The 17,921-nt window shown below is 43.5% G+C and overlaps 1 protein-coding gene across 4 annotated transcripts in view; it reads right to left on the reverse strand.

Annotated features, from left to right (window-relative positions):
- The window catches only part of SEMA4G (semaphorin 4G), a 190,800-nt gene that overhangs the window by 158,418 nt on the left and 14,461 nt on the right, over positions 1-17,921 (reverse strand). The window contains exon 1 of one of the 4 annotated variants that reach the window (XM_056529590.1): positions 5,825-5,960. The exons of the other annotated variants lie outside the window; for them this stretch is intronic. The gene's annotated coding sequence lies outside the window, so the exon portion shown is untranslated. Of the gene's footprint in view, positions 1-5,824; positions 5,961-17,921 lie in introns of those variants that run through there. 4 annotated transcript variants of the gene reach the window in all.

Raw genomic sequence — 17,921 nt, forward strand, 5'->3', positions numbered from 1 at the left:
ATGGGACTTGCGCAAACAGCATAGTCCCGCAGGCCACTCAGTTTATGTAACTCATGGAGTGATTCCATAATTTTCCCTTACCTTGATGGGGAATAATATTCCATTAATTGAAATTACTTCCCTTTGTTTAAGGTATATTTCATGAACAATGCTCCGTTATTAACATTGTTTAGTTAAATCTGTATATTTTTATATTTTACCAGGTGTTAATGGAAAGTGTAAATTTGACCATACAATGGAGAAGAATTGCTTGTGTACCAACAGTTTATCATGACTATGACATTGATAAAGATAACAATTTATGCACAAGGGTATCAAATATCATCAATGCCACATGTACCACAAAACAGATCATCTCTATGACCATTGTTTATGGATTAAATGTTGTAAAAAGAGTAAGCTATACTATTATAACTTTTCACTATACAGTATAAAGTGACTTGTACAGAGCCAGGCACTTCAACACAGAATTGACATTACGTGAATAGTCAAGAATGGTGGCCCTGTAGGGTCTTTGTTTTTCCCTTGTTGAATACTAATGCTTGTCTAAAATGTCCATTGTTTGGTTATTCTCACATGTCTAGTAGCCTATGGTATAACGGTATACTCAATAAACAATGTGCGGTCCATAGTACAAGCTAGCCACCATTTCTTACCAAATGGTGCAAACAAAACCAGCAAACTGGAGGCCAGTTAAGTCCCAGCCAAGACCCAGGTTAATTATATCATACAATGCCCAAGTTGCAAGAAACAGGTGCCTCCGCATTTTTGATACTCCACAGTATGGCAGAAAAAAAAAAAACTAATAATCTGGGTACACTTCTATGCTGTTATCACACTATGCTCCATAAAACACTGTCTCCTGTAAAGGGAAAGAAAGTAGGATGAGATTCCCACAGTTCTAAAAAAAAAAAACAATTACCATGGATATCATACATTTCATATGAAATAAAACTACTAAAGCATTTTTTAAATATGAGACACCAAGAACTCTTTCTACGAAAAATAGTGAACTGAGAATGTGTGCTTTCAATGTTAAACACCATTTTGACCAAATGGTCCAAAAAGCCTTATTTTCCTAATATATGTTTATAGGGTAAAACTTTGCTTTTCCTGTTACAGAGCTCTGAATCCCCTGCTACCCAATGCACAGCCTTGGTGTCCAATGCACAAAAGAAAAGAATGGGCACCACATGTACCAGAATTACTGCAACTTCCTATGGATTATGAGTACATGAAAATATCCATGGATCCCAGGGCATATTTAAAACAGGAATACAGATAAACTTCCAGCTCTATGCTTTATAAAATTATCAAACTTTACTGATCATTCCGTAAAAAAACATATCACTGGTAAAGCCGACACGTTTTAGACATCTGAACATCCTTAATCATATTTTAATACAAATCCTGAAGTATATATATGCAACAGACTTCTCCATGTGAAAGCCACCTTCCCTTGTATAAAAATGGTTATGGGATAAAATGTCTGATTGCAGGGGTCCCACTGCTGGGAACCTTCGCAATCTCTCCTACAGCACCCACTAGTCATCTTCGCTCCGTGCAGTTGATGACAAGTGGGTGCTGCAGGAGAGATTTCGGGGTACCACAGCGGCAGGACCCCTGTGATCAGACATCTTATTCCCTATCCTTTGGATAGGATAGAAGATGTCTAGAGGCGGAGTACCCCGTTAAGCAGTGACATTTTTTTTTTAATGTGGATTAAAGGAAAATCCAGCAAAAATAAACGCATCCCCTTATCTATAGGATAGGGGATAAGTAGCTGATCGCTGGGGGTCTGAGCACTGGGAATCCCCGTGATCACCGGGACGGGACCCGGTGCTCAGTGAGGAGCGCGTGCTGCAAGTGGGACACGCTCCATTCATTTCTATATGAGCGCTAAGAAGACCCGAGTACACCACAGGACCACATAGGAGATTTGATATATAGGTAAATTCACAAGTGATCTTGTTATTATTAGGATACATAACTGAGATGTAGAGAGTCACAATTTACTCCTGAGGAAGCCTCCGTGGCTGGAGGCAGAACGCGTGGGGTTAGCTTCCCCCGTACTTAGGTGTATGCAGTCCCGGCACTTTTACTGAGACATCGTGGGTCCCACTGGCATCCTCATAGCACATACACTTTCTAGGCTTGTAGCTCATCATAATTGGTATACATTCCACATACTGCATTATTTTTGGTTGAGCCACTAGCATTTGCTATTTATTAGTGTACTTTGTACCAGTGGTTACTTTGGTGCTTGTGCTTTCATACATAGGTTAGATAGTCTTGTTTGTTCTTATATGTGAGCACAAATTTTTATTTTTCCATTTGTTGCATTGCGGGATATGGATACTATATGGCTCAATAATCAAATAATACAGGGTGGGTGTTGTAGGATTACATTCCTCCGCCTGAATATTATGTGTTTTAAATGATTTTAAATGTTTGTGTACTCTTGTTTCTTGTATATTTGGATTCATGAATAAAGGAATATATTTTTTTACATGCATATTTTGCTATATAATATTTTGGTGTGCATCATTTTATAGTTGCTAGCTTAGTCATTTCCTTTTTTTTTGGCTACAATATTCCAGCAACTGGTTTGCACCCAGATAGTTGCTATTTATGGGTGGTACCTGTCCCTCCTACTTAGAGTACAGCACTTGGGCATCATCGGCGCTCTCACAGAAATGAATGGAGAGTGTGTGTCTATTGGTAGACACGCACTACTCACAGAGAGCAGAGGTCCCGTCCCAGAGATCGCGGGGGGTCCAAGTGGTCGGACCCCCAACGATCAGCTCCTTATTACCGTATATACTCGAGTATAAGCCGACCCGAGTATAAGCCGAGACCCCTAATTTCAACCCAAAATCCCAGGAAAAGCCTAGGGTGGGAAATACATCATCCCCCCCTGTCATCATCCAGACCCGTCATTAACATCCTCATCATCATCACCGCCTGTCATCATCCAGACCCTCATCATCATCACCTGTCATCATCCCCTTGTCATCATCCCACACATCCCCCCTTCATCATCCCCTTGTCATCATCCCACACATCCCCCCTTCATCATCCCCTTGTCATCATCCCACACATCCCCCCTTCATCATCCCCTTGTCATCATCCCCACCCATCCCCCCTTCATCATCCCCTTGTCATCATCCCCACCCCCCTTCATCATCCCCTTGTCATCATCCCCACCCCCTTCATCATCCCCTTGTCATCATCCCCACCCCCCTTCATCATCCCCTTGTCATCATCCCCCCCCTTCATCATCCCCTTGTCATCATCCCACACACCCCCCTTCATCATCCCACACCCCCCCTTCATCATCCTCTTATCATCTGCCCTCTGTGGTCTTCAACCTGCGGACCTCCAGAGGTTTCAAAACTACAACTCCCAGCAAGCCTGGGCAGCCATCGGCTGTCCGGGCTTGCTGGGAGTTGTAGTTTTGAAACCTCCGGAGGTCCGCAGGTTGAAGACCACTGCGGCCTTCGACATCATCCAGCCCCCTCTCACCCCCCTTTAGTTCTGTACAGTACTCACCTCCGCTCGGCGCTGGTCCGGTCCTGCAGGGCTGTCCGGAGAGGAGGTGGTCCGGTGGGATAGTGGTTCCGGGCTGCTATCTTCACCGGGGGCGCCTCTTCTCCGCGCTTCCGGCCCGGAATAGAGGCGTTGCCTTGACAATGACGCAGAAGTACGTTGGCAATGAACGTACCTCTGCGTCGTTGTCAAGGCAACGTGACTATTCTGGGGCGCTTAGAAGAGGCCTCCCCGGTGAAGATAGCAGCCCGGAACCACTATCCCACCGGACCACCTCCTCTCCGGACAGTCCTGCAGCACCGGACCAGCGCCGAGCGGAGGTGAGTACTGTACAGAACTAAAGGGGGGTGAGAGGGGGCTGGATGATGTCGAAGGCCGCAGTGGTCTTCAACCTGCGGACCTCTGGAGGTCCGCAGGTTGAAGACCACTGCGGGTGGAGAGTTCACTCGAGTATAAGCCGAGCGGGGTGTCTTCAGCACGAAAAATCGTGCTGAAAAACTCGGCTTATACTCGAGTATATACGGTAGCTTACTTTTGCCTGAGTTCTCCTTTATTTCTGCCTGCCACATGTGTAGCTTGGAGAACATTGGGAATTCAGAATGATTACTTAAGATCCTACTTTAGGCTACATGTTACATTAAATGGGTTTTGGCCTATCCTCAAAATATGGCCATCAATATCTATTTAGTGGGGGTCTAACACATATCACCCCCACCAATATGCTTTGTAGCAGAGCCATGGTGCCTGCATATACAAAGGACTGAAGGAGAGAAGGTCACAGAAGTGACCCAGCATGGCTACTGCACAACATAAGGAGCTGTCCACTTCTGGATCTGTTCTCTGTACATGCAGGTGTTGTGGTTCTGGTTAACAGCTGATCATCAGAGGCACCAGGTGCTGGAATCCAACCTGTCAGATATGGCTGGATTATCCCGACGGTAGGCCTTTAATAAAGAAAGTCCCAGAAACCCCTTTAATTCTGTACTAACACTTTAAGGCTGGATGAATTCCAGAAGACTGTTTGAAAAATTTACTGACACCACATTTTGACTTAGTCCAGAAAGGATTGTCCAGCACAAATAAGGTACAGTTTGGCGACTGCTTTATTCCTAACAAGCAATTCTCCCCTGTGTGCCACAGTGTTACCTCATCTCCCCTCGTTTGTCAGTTATTACTGTCCCCTCATTTCCCCCTTTTGTCACAGTCACTAGTGTCCTCTCATCTTTCCCCAGTGTGCCACAGTCACTAGTGTCCTCTCATCTGTGTCTGTTATTGGTCTTTTCTCATCTCCCCCTGTGTGTAAATTATTTAAGTCTACCCATCTCCCCCTGCGTGCCAGTAACTGATGTCCTCTCAACTCCCCGTGTCACAGTCATGTGTCATCACTTCTCAAAAAAATAAAACTGTTCTACTTACCTTCACCTCTATTCCCACGCTGATTCCCCATTCTTCCTCCAGTTTTCAGTATCAGAAGTCTTCAGCTGGCACTACGGTGTTCAACAGCGGATGTCTTTGGTTGGTGCTTGGGTGTCACATGACTGCTGCAGCCAATCAGCACCCTCGCTGTGACACTCCGCTGATTGCCTGCAGTAGTCACCTGATGTCTGCTGCTCAATTAACACCGGAGCACAGGCCTCAGGCAGAACAGGGGGTCAGTGCTAAAACGGGGTGGAAGTAAAAATAAAATGCTACTGTTTGCCATCCAGTTGTATGCTTTATATATGGACTGCCACTGTATACATTTATTTGCAGTGCACACTTGTATTAGAATGCAACAAGCTAATGGATACCAAGTGGACACACTCTTGGCTTTTGTCAGGACCATAGGGGTTCTATGGGACAAATTCAGCGTATATGTCTGCAGTATACTCCAATGCACATGCAAAAAATAGTGTAAACACACACTAACCCAGAGTCACAGAAGAGATGTGAAAAGGAATCCGAGCTACAATTTTACAGTCCAGCAACCAAAATCTTAAATTCTCATCTAAACACAAGTCACTGCACCCGCTCGGTGAGGTGAACACAAGTGTCAGAGAAATTTTATCAGGCTGTAATAATCCAGAAGATCAAGTAGCTGCATCATCACCAGTAAAGCTGAGAAACAAGTCAGAGGAAAGAATCGTCTCTCTTAAAGGGAAATAAATAGTTTAGCGTAATTCCTGTTTACAAAAATGCACAAATTCATAACAATTACTGTCCCATATTGTTAAAGGAGTTGTCCAATGAACAACTGTTATCATTTATCCACAGAACAAGTGACAAATGTTCTCACCACCGGGAGGTCCAACTGCGGTAAACGGGGGTCACAAGAATGAGCGTCAAGAGTCTACTACAGACGCTAACATGCAGTAATGTTATAATACATGGATAATAAGCACCATCATAGTGATGTCAAAGAAGTGAAAGAATGTGCAGAGTCGTATCACAAAGCATGGATAAAGTCACAGAAGATAGAAAATAAATATAATGATGTCACCGGTAAATGCTATGATGTCACAGCACAGGGATAATGAACTGCAGCTGGCCTCACATACTTGAATGCAGCTGTGCTGCATTTCTCCAGCACAATGGATGGCCGGGGAAAGACTGTATAGAGGTCACAGCACTGAATCAGTGCTGCGATCCCTTCCTTCTCAGGGTCAGTGGGGGGATATGTCACCACTTTTTAAGACAGGAATACCCCTTTGAATGACAGTGGGGCAGTGGTAATCGGAATTGTATGTAAATTATTAACATTTATTTCAAAATTTAGGAAGTGAGAGTAATTAAGTTTTCGGAGAGAGCTGACTTAACAGAAATATTCCCATCAGTAGCATGCCAGTACATACAGATAGGGGAGATTTATCAAAACCTGTGCAGAGGAAAAGTAGTGCAGTTGGCAATAGCAACAAATCAGATTGCGTCTTTCATTTTTTACAGGCCTCTTTAAAAATGAAAGAAGTGATCAGATTGGTTGCTATGGGTAAAACCACCACTCTTCCTCCACACGTTTTTATAAATCTCCCCCATTATGTGGTGCAATCTGGATTCTCCATAGGATTCGATATGCTATATTCTGTTACATCTATCTTAAGTCTTACATCTAGCTAAACTTTCCCAGCACTGAAAAGCAGCACATCAGGTTTACCGAGTACCAGAAACATTTGGATCTATAAGGATCCATCACACAGCAAAATAACATGCACGTCGTGTAGTGCGGCACACAGAGTGCCTGTGGGTCAGTAATATGATCCAATAAGGCCAGTATACTGCCATGTGGTACTTCTATGAGGATATGGCTATCAAAGCTCTAATATGTGCAAAACAAACCCATAATAGAGATCTATGCATGCAGCCTATAACACTTGTTTTGGGGCCAAGGAAACTCGGAGAATCTCCTTTTGTAATTATATGTTAGGAAGTCCTTCAGGTGACATTATGAATCATATTTTAAAGAAAACCTACACAGCCTGTAGGGTTTGTAAATCATACATTGTAAAGACTTAACACACTAAAACAGTACCACTAAGTAGTAGTAACAATGGGGGAGATTTATCAAATCTTGCCCAGTTGCCCATAGCAACCAGATTGCTTCTTTCATTTTTAACAAGGCCTCTGCAAAATGAAAGAAGCAATCTGACTGGTTGCTATGGGCAACTGGTCAACTTTTCCTCTGCCCAGGTTTTGATAAATCTCCCCCAATATGAAGTGTGCACACCCAAACTCCTGCATGTGCATCTAAATGGTTACAAGGTTCCCTGATGAACTGTGCATAACACTGAGAAACCCTTCAGGTGCCCAGTTCCTCCGTCTGCCAGGCTAAGAAGAATAGGGTCCTGACAACATACAACCTGACAATATATGGCTCATGGAAGGTTGGAAATACTAGAAATGAGTTCCTGAGGGTCACTGTTCCTTTTTGAGGAATCAAGATCTAAGATCTATATCTAAGTAATATAAAGCCCTCTTTGCTGAAAAATGTTAAAGGAAAGGAAATCTTTGGTGAAAGGGACACATGAGTGCTAGAATATATAAAAACTACATTAGTAGGGTCACACGTAACAGATCAGCAGCATATTTTACACTGCTGATCCGCCGATGACCCGACCCTTTATTGTGCCTCCAGCTGTTCCCCCCCCGTATCCTTCTCGCAGCAGCAATGCACCGCTCTGAGCAGCCACACATGGACCTGCAAGTCCCCATGCGCAGTATACTCAGGCATCGTGGCCACTTGGCGATGTCTGTGAGTACACTGCAAGTACACGGCGACTTGCAGGACCTTGTGGCTGCTCGGAGGGCGCATTAAAAACACGGTCACCCACACTATCTACCTGAATATTCAGGTTAGTGTGTGTGACCCTGCAGCCAGTTACCCATTGAACAAAGTGTCCAGGATTTAATAAAATGGATATTGTCTTCTTAAAACAGTGTCATATCTGTCCAATGTTGTGTAGGTAGGGTCACACATATCACATACGCAGCTTATTTCACAATGTGAGAAATCTGACGGGCAGCAGGAAATCTACTGCGTATGTGCAATGGGTTTCCCCTGTTGCTGCCCTGTTTGTGCAGGTGGACCGAGCGCACCCGCGTAACTGTGACGTGTGGCCCGCCTCCAAACATTATGGCACACACAGGTCTGCGGCAGGGAAAGCCCTGTGTGTCTGCTCCTAGCGCATACACAGCGTACTTGCCGCTGCCCGGCAGATTTCTTGCAGTAGTAAGTACGCTGCATATGCCCTGTGTGTGCAATAAGGTTTGGAGGCGGGCTATGTATCACAGTTACGTGGGTGTACCCAGCCAACCTGCACACACACATGGTAGCACCAGGAAAAGCACCGTGTGTCTGCCTTTAGTGTGTATTTCCCACTGCCCAGCAGATTTCTTGCAGCATGAAAAACACTGTGTATGCTCTGTGCGTGACCCAATCCTTAAAGGGGTACTCCTGTGGAAAACTTTTTTTTTTTTAAATCAACCGGTGCCAGAAAGTTAAACAGATTTGTAAATTACTTCTATAAATTCAATAAATCTTAATCCTTCCAGTATTAGCTGCTGAATAATTATTTTCTTTTTGGAACACAGAGCTCTTTGCTGACATCATGACCACAGTGCTCTCTGCTGAGATCTCTGTCCATTTTAAGAACTGTCCAGAGTAGAAGAAAATCCCCATAGAAAACATATGCTGCTCTGGACAGGTCCTAAAATGGACAGAGATGTCAACAGAGAGCACTGTGGTCATGATGTCAGCAGAGAGCTCTGTGTTTCAAAAAGAAAATAATTTCCTTTGTAGTATTCAGCAGCTAATAAGTACTGGAAGTTTTTGGCACCAGTTGATTTAAAAATAAAAAAATAAAAAAGTTTTCCACTTTAACCCCTTAAGGACTCATTTTGGCCTTAAGGACTCAGACAATTTAATTTTTACGTTTTCATTTTTTCCTCCTCGCCTTCTAAAAATCATAACTCTTTTATATTTTCATCCACAGACTAGTATGAGGGCTTGTTTTTTGCGCGACCAGTTGTCCTTTGTAATGACATCACTCATTATATCATATAATGTATGGCGCAACCAAAAAACACTATTTTTGTGGGGAAATTAAAACGAAAAACCCAATTTTGCTAATTTTGGAAGGTTTTGTTTTCACGCCGTCCAATTTATGGTAAAAATGACATGTGTTCTTTATTCTGAGGGTCAATACGATTAAAATGATACCCATTATTATATATTTGTATATTGTTGTTGCGCTTAAAAAAAATCACAAACTTTTTAACCAAATTAGTAAGTTTATAATCCCTTTAATTTGATGACCTCTAACTTTTTTATTTTTCCGTATAAGTGGCGGTATGGGGGCTCATTTTTTGCGCCATGATCTGTACTTTTTTTTGATACCACATTTGCATATAAAAAACTTTTAATAAATTTTTTATAATTTTTTTTTAAATAAAATGTATTAAAAAAGTAGGAATTTGGGACTTTTTTTTTTTTTTCGTTCACGCCGTTCACCGTACGGGATCATTAACATTTTATTTTAATAGTTCAGACATTTACGCACGCGGCGATACCAAATATGTCTATAAAAATGTTTTTTACGCTTTTTGGGGGTAAAATAGGAAAAAACGGACGTTTTACTTTTTTATTGGGGGAGGGGATTTTTAACTTTTTTTTTACTTTTACTTTTACATTTTCTTACATTTTTTTTACTCTTGAATAGTCCCCATAGGGGACTATTCATAGCAATACCATGATTGCTAATACTGATCTGTTCTATGTATAGGACATAGAACAGATCAGTATTATCGGTCATCTCCTGCTCTGGTCTGCTCGATCACAGACCAGAGCAGGAGACGCCGGGAGCCGCACGGAGGAAGGAGAGGGGACCTCCGTGCGGCGTTATGAATGATCGGATCCCCGCAGCAGCGCTTCGGGCGATCCGATCGTTCATTTAAATCGCGAACTGCCGCAGATGCCGGGATCTGTATTGATCCCGGCACCTGAGGGGTTAATGGCGGACGCCCGCGAGATCGCGGGCGTCGGCCATTGCCGGCGGGTCCCTGGCTGCGATCAGCAGCCGGGATCAGCCGCGCATGACACGGGCATCGCTCCGATGCCCGCGGTTATGCACAGGACGTAAATGTACGTCCTGGTGCGTTAAGTACCACCTCACCAGGACGTACATTTACGTCCTGCGTCCTTAAGGGGTTAAAGGGAACCAGTCAGGTTGAAGATGCAGCCCAGTCTGCAGACATCATGGTATAGAGCAGGAGGAGCTGAGCAGACTGATATATAGTTGTGTGGTAGTTTTCAGATAACTTGTCATTTATTCATCTAAATGTACTGGGGATGTGCATTTAGTAGTCAGGTGGGCGGTCCTAATCAGTGATTGACAGCTATCTAAATGCATACTTATACAGCAGTCGATCACCGAGTAGGACTGCCCCAAAGACCACTTAGCGTGAACATTTTATTTTTATTTTTTTATTTTTTTTAAATAATATCCTGAAGTTATCCTGAAACTTTGGAATATGTTAGTGTTATTTAAAGAAATAAAATAAATAACTCAAAAAGACCGAGGTGGGGGGCATCCAAACATCTGTTACCGTTTAGAGGTCAACATTATATAAACTATTTTCTGTATATAAACAATACTTACATATAAGGTTCAGTATGAGCTAATATGTTCATATCACTCATACTTTAGCTGGCACTCCCACCAGGAGTGGAGTCAAGCGCCATGCTCAGCAAGAAGTCACTGGCAGCATGTATGTAAAGGGGGAGGATAAGAAGGATGCGGTTTTACCATTTGTTTTGTTTTGTTTTTTTGGATAGAAAAGAAGGTTTACAAACCTGCACATATAGGTGCATTCAAATATTTCCGTTCAACAGATCAAAAATTCATTTTATTCACACTGAAGACCGGTTACATGTCCATGGACTATTTATTAGGGATCGACCGATTATCGGTTTGGCCGATATTATCGGCCGATAATCACGATTTTGGGCATTATCCGTATCGGCAATTACCTTGCCGATAAGCCGATAATGCCCCCCGCACCCCCCCCCCCCCCAATGCACCGCGAACGCCCCCCCCCCCCCCCGCGACCCGCCGCACCACGACCGCCCCCCGACCAGCCGCACCGCACTGCGACCACCCCCCAACCCGCCGCACTGCGTCGCACCGCCCCGGCCCCATTGCCTCCCCCATCCCCGGTTTTATAATTACCTGTTCCTGGGCCCACTCTACTTCTGGCTTCTGCTGCGTCCTGCGTTACGCTGTGCGCAATGACGAGTGACGTGAGGTGCGCGACGTCACCGTCAGTGTGCACAGTGACAGCTCAGGAGGACGCCACCGGAGCCAGATGTAGAGTGGACCCCGGGAACAGGTAATTATAAAACCGGGGATGGGGGAGGCAATGGGGTCGGGGCAGTGCGGTGGGGGTGCGATGCGGTGCTAGGGGGTGCGGATCGGTGCGGCGGTGGGGGGAGCGGCGGCAATGATAGGACTCAGGACCCCCGCACAGGCAGGGGGAGAGAAGTGGGTGGCGGCGGCCTATGGCACTGCAAAAGCCACTGCAGTGCATTGATTTAAAGCGCCCGCTTTAAATCAATGATCTGCAGCGATGTCGCGGGGGGATAAATAGCAGATAACTTATACCGGAATATCGGTATAAGTTATCGGCTATCGGCCCTAACCTCCACCGATTATCGGTATCGGCCCTTAAAAAACGATATCGGTCGATCCCTACTATTTATATAAGAAGTTATAAGAACACATTACTTGTGTTCCATAAAATAGCATATTCATGATCAAATTAACAGATTAATATGATAACTGAGCCAACAAATGGTCCAAGGAGGCGAAAACAAGCTGTTCCAGCAGCCCAATGATCAAATACTGTACCATGGAATGGACTTACTGACGTCTTCTGTCAGTACAACACTTGCCTGTCAAATAAACCATTCCTTCCCGAAAGCGTGAATGCAGGGAGGGTGGTGGTCACATGTCCCCGCAGATCTCAGCAGATCCACGCCGCCCAGAATCAGCGCCAAAATACAAAGCTTCATTGACTATTGCTCTTTACAATTCTTTTGGGGAACCTAATTCCTCATTGAAAGTTCTGCTACAGAACGTCCGTGTGAACTGAGCAGCTCGTCTCCCATTTGCTCAGCGGAATCTGCTCGGAATTTCCTTTTGGAAATTAGGAGCAGAATGTCCATATTGTGAACCTGGCCTTAGATTAGACAGTCCAAAAATGCACCAGATTCATCACAGTGACTTATGTTGTTCACTGCATCTGCAACTTTAGATAGCCTAAGTTGAACCATCAGGCTAGGTTCCCATTGCCATGGTGCTTCAACATGTTCAGATTCCGTTCAACTCTTTTCTTTTGCACCAAACAGACCCTGAACAGGTCGGAGTATAACTGACACCGCCAGGTCCAGATGGATACTATTGACATGAATAGGGTCCATTGGGTGTCTGGTATTTTACAGAAGTTCAGTGGAGAAAACAATAGGACATGCAGTCACTGGCCCTCATTTACTATTGCAAACCCGACATGTTTTGTCAAGTTGTGAGCCAGATTCTGTCTGCGCCAGAACGTGTGTCAGAATTTGCGCCAGAATTGAAAAAAACAACAACTTACTCTCCATTTTACTGAGGAAAAAAAACGAAAAAGGGGTATGGCCGCCGGGAAAGGGGGCGTGTCTGACATTTTCACAAAAATACTTACTAACTTTACTAAGGTTTCCACATAAAATGTGGTGGATTTGAGCTGAGAAAAACCCGACAGTTCTGAGCATGTGTAAAAAAAAGCAAAATGTAGGGAAAAGTGCTAAGAGTAGGGAAACTCAGTAAATACTGTGGGGAAAAAATTGTAGGGAATTAAAACCCACAAAGAAAACAAGACTCCACTCTAAGCAAGAAAAATTGTACTTCTCAACACCAGTTTCCTGCAGGTCCTGTTTCATCTTCTGCTACAGGTACTTCACTGCTCAGCCAATCACTGTCCCACCTTTGTTGCAACAGATGACCAGAACCACACAAATGGGACCTGAGAGGGACGGGGCTGGTAAGTATTTTTTTTTTTTTTTACAGTCTTAGAATTATATCAATTATTTTAAAATGTCAGAAAACCCCACTAACAGGGGGTGAGGAACCCATCTTTCTCTGTTTATCTTGATTAAATCTGTCTCCCATTAATCTATGCTCTCACATAGGTCATAGAGTGCTGAATATTGCACTGCAGATTTAAAATCCAGTCATAAAAAAAGTATAAATAAAAATAAACACAAGAGTGACATGTTCCTTCTTGATAGGGAATCTACAAGAAATTTGCACGCAGGTAGCCACAAGCAGATCCACCTCAATAAATGGGCCTTATCCACATGCGTATTCTGCAGTACATTTGCAGTAGGGGGTTAATAATATTTCTAGCTTGTGTCTCTTAATTTTTGGGATTTCCGAGTCTATAGGAAAATTTGAGGTTTGCATCATATGTTGCACTTTGTTCAGCATTGACAAATACCATTTGCTCCACTACGGTCAGCCAATCGGCACGTAGAAGACCTTCTCCACCCTACAATTTCAATACACAAGGTCAAACTTTACAAAACAGGTGACCATTTCACAACACAGAAATGCATTTCCAGTTAAGAACATTGATTCTTTGACTATACAGTTAAAGTCTACAATCTACTTAATGGTAAACCAACAAATCATTTATATGAACTGCACCTCCCTATACTGCCAGGAATATTCCTGTAAGGCTGGGTTCACACTGCATATTGAGTCTCTGTTTCACTGTCTACATTTCATTTCATGTTTAATTTTGCTATATACAAAGCATAGCTGACTACGTTATTGTATACAGCAAAAAGTATACATACACATACGTTGCAATCAGTTTTCTTTTTAACATTTTTACCCCAAGAGTATACAACATATATTGTATGTTAAAGGGGTACTCCGGTGGAAAACTTTTATTTTTAACTGGTGCCTGAAGTTTAAACAGATTTGTAAATTACTTCTATTAAAAAAATCTTTATCCTTCCAGTACTTATTAGCTCCTGAATACCACAGAGGAAATTATTTTCTTTTTGGAACACAAATCTCTCATGACCACAGTGCTCTCTGCTGACATCTCTGTCCATTTTAAGAACTGTCCAGAGTAGGAGAAAATCACCATAGCAAACATATGCTGCTCTGGACAGTTCCTGAAATGGACAGAGATGTCAGCAGAGAGCACTGTGTTCCAAAAAGAAAATAATTTCCTCTGTAGTATTCAGCAGCTAATAAGTACTGGAAGGATTAAGATTTTTTTAATAGAAGTCATTTACAAATCTGTTTAAACTTCTGGCACCAGTTTATTTAAAAAAAAAAAAAAGTTTTCCACCAGAGAACCCCTTTAACGACGAGTGCTGTAAATGTACGTCCTAGTGAGGTGGTACTTAACGCACCAGGACGTATATTTACGTCCTAAGCATAACCGCGAGCATCGGAGCGATGCCCGGATCATGCGCGGCAGGTCCCGGCTGCTGATCACAGCCAGGGACCCGCCAGTAATGGCGGACACCCGCGATCCTGCGGATGTCCACCATTAACCCCTCAGATGCTTTGATCAATACAGATCACGGCATCTGCAGCATCGCAGTCACTAAAATGGATGATCGGATCCCCTGCAGCGCTGCCGCGGTGATCCGATCATCCAGCATGGCAGACGGAGGTCCCCTCACCTGGCTCTGCTGCCTTCCCGGCATCTTCTGCTCTGATCTGCCTTCCCGCAGACCAGAGCAGAAGATGACCAATAATAACATTTTATTCCCAAAATTTTTTATAAAAAATTGATTAAAAGTTCTATATAAGCAAATATGGTATAAATAAAAAGTACAGATCACGGCGCAAAAAATGAGCCCTGATATGGCCGCTTATGCGGAAAAATGAAAAAGTTATAGGTCTTCAAAATAGGGGGATTTTAAACATACTAATTTGGTTAAAAAGTTTGCGATTATTTTTAAGCGCAACAGTAATAGAAAAGTATGTTACCATTGGTATCATTTTAATCGTATTGACCCAAAGAATAAAGAACACATGTCATTTATACCATAAATTGTACGGCATGAAAACAAAACCTTTCAAAATTAGCAAAATTGCAGTTTTCTTTTTAATTTCACCACACAAATAGTAATTTTTTTGTTACGCCATACATTTAATGGTAAAGTGAGTGATGGCATTACAACGGACAACTGGTCGCGCAAAAAACAAGCCCTCATACTAGTCTGTGGATGAAAATATAAGAGAGTTATGATTTTTTGAAGGCGAAGAGGAAAAAAAAGAAAACGTAAAAATTAAATTGTCTGCGTCCTTAAGGCCCAAATGGGCTGCGTCCTTTAGGGGTTAAACATAAACACAAAGGCTTTGTAAATGCAGAGCAAGTGGGGAAAGGATACAGGTTGGTAAACAGATTACAGGTTGCTGCTTACAACATAATAGACAAAGTCTAATACAACCTACATCTGCTAATGGGTGGAGGGAAGCGGAAAAAAGTAAACACCCCCTGTGGTGAGCAGAATGTCATATTCACTGCAAATGGCCTGCAGACAATGTGGGACTGGCAATCCTTGGGCTAACCAGGGGAAATAATTCTTTGGGCCCATCCTACATCTTCACAGCATATGTAAACATCTACTTTTAGTTGCATTGTAATCTTTGTTGTTCACTTTGTACACACACAAGATATCATCAATCCGGTCTAACAGGTTATTTGTAAATGAAACCATAAAAAAAAACAGACGTGACTGACTGCAAATACAGCTCCAAATGAGGCTGTTTTGTTAGATCTTTGAAGCCCATCTTTGTGTTAGAGCCTAGGCCCACAGGGGGATCTGACCAAACCAGCACTGCCTGTAGGTACACCAAAAAGTCTCATGCTTATAGGGAGTATAGGAAAAGCGTCAGATGTTCTTCTTTTCTAATCTATTTCTAGTTCCTGGTTTTCATCTTTTATTTCATATTTTGTACAATATTATGGGGTCTGCCATCTTGCCTAAGCTTTTTTTTTCTTTTTTTTTTTTTAACAGCATTTAGTAATATGCTTTACAGCAGGACCCATAGACCATAGACAATAGACAGGAGCTGTCCCTTTGGAGACAGCACTTAACATTATCTGTGACCTTTTCAGAGGTCATTGTACAGGGTTCCCCTCCTTGTACAATGATCTCTGAAAAGGCCACAGATCATGCTAAATGCTATGCTGACTTTTGCTGTGAATGGTTGTAGATCCAGTCTTATCTCTTTACCAGTGTCACCTTTAACTCTGCTCCTGAGAAGAACGGCAATGATCTGTGCAAAACAGGAAGTCTCAGCTATGTTTTAGACCTAGCGGCCAGAATGAAAAACTGAAACATAAAGATTACTATAAAATATGGACAGAAAAAAAGAATAAAAATAAATAAATAAAATAAAAGCACAACTTTAAATAATATATAAAAATATATGGTTAACATAACAACTTGATTTAAGCAATAGGTCATTTTCTAATGCATATTCCCTTTAAAGGAAATCTGTCACCAGTGTCACCTGCACTAACCTGTCGGTGTCACCTAGGGCTGGGCGGTATACCGGTTCATACCGAATACCGAATTTTTCCCATACTGCAATACCGGCTGGGCCCCTCCCCCTTGGGAATGAATTATCAGCCCAGCGATGCGCTGTCCCCACATCGGGGGAACTAATCACACGTGACCCGCCAGCGCTGTTCTGTTCCCCCCAAATTAATTATCAGCCCAGTGGGGTACTACTCACATATGTCTCCCGCAAGCACTGCCCTCCTCCTCTTTGTTGGGGGCCGCCGGCGATGGATCTCTATACTGTACGCCAGTGGTCTCCAACCTGCGGACGCCCAGATGTTGCAAAACTACAACTCCCAGCATGCCCGGACAGCCAACGGCTGTCCGGGCATGCTGGGAGTTGTAGTTTTGCAACAGCTGGAGGTCCGCATGTTTGAGACCACTGCTGTATGCTGTATCCCTATGCCCGGGCTGCAAAAGATAAAGAAAATAAACTTTAACTTAGCTACGTCGGCCTTACGCTGGGGACTGGAACGTCGGACAGCCGTCAGCCTATCACCGGCCGGAGCGATGTCCCGCCCCGGCCAGTGATGGGCTGAGCCCACTGTCATGTAAGAAGCCGGCTTCTTACATGACAGTGGGCTCAGCCTATCACTTGCCGGCTTCTTACATGACGGTGGGCTCAGCCTATCACTGGCCAGGGCGGGACATCGCTCCGGCCGGTGATAGGCTGACGGCTGTTCGACATTCCAGTACCCAACGTAAGGCCGACGTAGGTAAGTTAAAGTTTATTTTCTTTATTTTTTGCAGCCCGGGCATATGGATACAGCGTACATCAGTGGTCTCAAACCACTGAGTTTTGCAACATCTGGGGGTCCGCAGGTTGGAGACCACTGGCGTACAGTATAGAGTTCCATCACCGGCGGCCCCCAACAAAGAGAAGGAGGGCAGTGCTTGCGGGTGACATTTGAGAGTAGTACCCCGCTGGGCTGAAAATTAATTGGGGGGGAGCAGAACAGCGCTGGCGGGTAACATGATTTTTTGGGGGGGAGCAGAAGAGCGCTCGGGGGTCACATGATTTTGGGTGGGGTGGGGGTGAAAGAAATACCGTTATATACCATGGAACCGCCATAAGTTACAAAAATACCGTGATACACATATTTGGTCATACCGCCCAGCTCTAGTGTCACCTACAGACAGGTAGTGCAAGTGACACTGGAGACAGATTTCCTTTAAAGCCTATTGGTGAAGTGCCATTTTTGTAATGGGGTTTCTTTTTGGGATTTCAGATGCTAGTTACTTGGTGACACAGAAGACATTGCAGCAC

Source organism: Hyla sarda, chromosome 7 (genome assembly GCF_029499605.1).
Source record: "Hyla sarda isolate aHylSar1 chromosome 7, aHylSar1.hap1, whole genome shotgun sequence".
Taxonomy (NCBI): Eukaryota; Metazoa; Chordata; class Amphibia; order Anura; family Hylidae; genus Hyla; species Hyla sarda.